The sequence below is a fragment of the Chaetura pelagica genome, unplaced genomic scaffold (genome assembly GCF_000747805.2).
Source record: "Chaetura pelagica isolate M959 unplaced genomic scaffold, ChaPel_1.0 scaffold45, whole genome shotgun sequence".
NCBI classification, from domain to species: Eukaryota; Metazoa; Chordata; class Aves; order Apodiformes; family Apodidae; genus Chaetura; species Chaetura pelagica.
Genome location: NW_009953217.1, coordinates 2,304,538 through 2,305,882, shown reverse-complemented (window position 1 = coordinate 2,305,882; position 1,345 = coordinate 2,304,538). Strand labels below are relative to the sequence as shown.

The following is a 1,345-nucleotide window of genomic DNA, read 5'->3' as shown; positions in this document are numbered from 1 at the left end:
AAGAGATGGACAGATGGTCATATATCTCCTGCTGTCATATCATCTTCAGTTTACAGTGAAACATCATTTTGTCAGTGAAGAGTCAAGTGTAAGAGTCAAAAACAGAGGGCAGAAACAGAAAAATGCAGCATGGAAGAATTAAATCCACTATACAGTGCATCCAAAATACATCCAGTTGAGTCAAGACAAAACAGTATTTCTCTTACATAAAGTGACTTGGGATTTTTACTCTCCACAAATGGGAAGAAACATGATGTACTTCTGCCAAATGCAAATCCTCTAACACCTCAGTGTTATTCTGCTACCACCCTGGTTTGTTCAGAGTTGATTCAGAGAAACGTATGTCAAATGTTGAAACAGTTTGTGTTTCTTGGAGGTACCTGCTGATTTAAATACACTCTGCTTAGCTTGGAGGACTAGGCAGCTGAATACTGTGGATCAAATTTTATACAGACTAAACCAAGGGACCCACAGAGAAAAGAAAGGCATTGCTTTTAGAATTGTAAGGTCAGTCAGGTCTTTTCAGTGTATTCATAGCCTTCTGCATTCAACACCAAGGAACTATGCACTTTCTAGAAGGAGCTCATTTCCTACATCTGCAACAGGAATTGAGGGCACCCAAACACTACAGAGCACTCAGAACCTTGTAGAAGAGGTACTGACAATACTTGCATCCATTTTCTGCTTTGACATAAGCATTGCTAATATCTCTCTGCAATATCTGCATATCACTCAGCCATTTCCAAGAAAGTCAGGCGTAACTGATGAAATTAACTCACAAAGCTTACCTCATACAACTGTCTTCTCCTTAAGAAGTCCTCCAGGCATCATCTTTGATTCATGCTAATGAAATGCTCTAAAGAATTGTACTTCAGTGTCTGCATATATCCTGTAACACTGACTTGAAGTTTTGTAGTAATAGCCCTACAGAGTGTTTCTAGTGTAATCACAGAAAAAATAGGAAGACAACCATATTACTCTAAATCCTTGCCAACGGATGCTGTGGATGTCCTGGTTTGAGCCAGGATGAAGCCAATTTTTCTTTTTACTGATTTTTTTTTCCTTCAGTGAGCTTTCTTGTAGCTAGCAACAGTGTGTTCTGCTAGGCTGATAAGACAGTGGAATGTTTTTCTAACTACTGAGGCTTCAAGGTCGCACCTTCACTCTGCCGGCTCAGACACTATGGGGAGATCTGTGACCCCCCGGAAGGAGGCTGAGTTAGACAGACAGCAAAATTGGCCAAAGATATTCCATTCCATATATCTATGTAAGCTCAAAGGAAGGTCAGAGATCACAGAAGACAACTTCCTTCCTTCTTCTTCTCCCCTTCTCTTCCGTCCATGGC

The 1,345-nt window shown here is 40.6% G+C and overlaps 1 protein-coding gene across 1 annotated transcript in view; it reads right to left on the bottom strand.

Moving 5' to 3' along the window:
* GPR133 (G protein-coupled receptor 133) overlaps positions 1 to 1,345 on the bottom strand; it is a 135,497-nt gene that overhangs the window by 5,648 nt on the left and 128,504 nt on the right. The gene's annotated exons all lie outside the window — the stretch shown is intronic.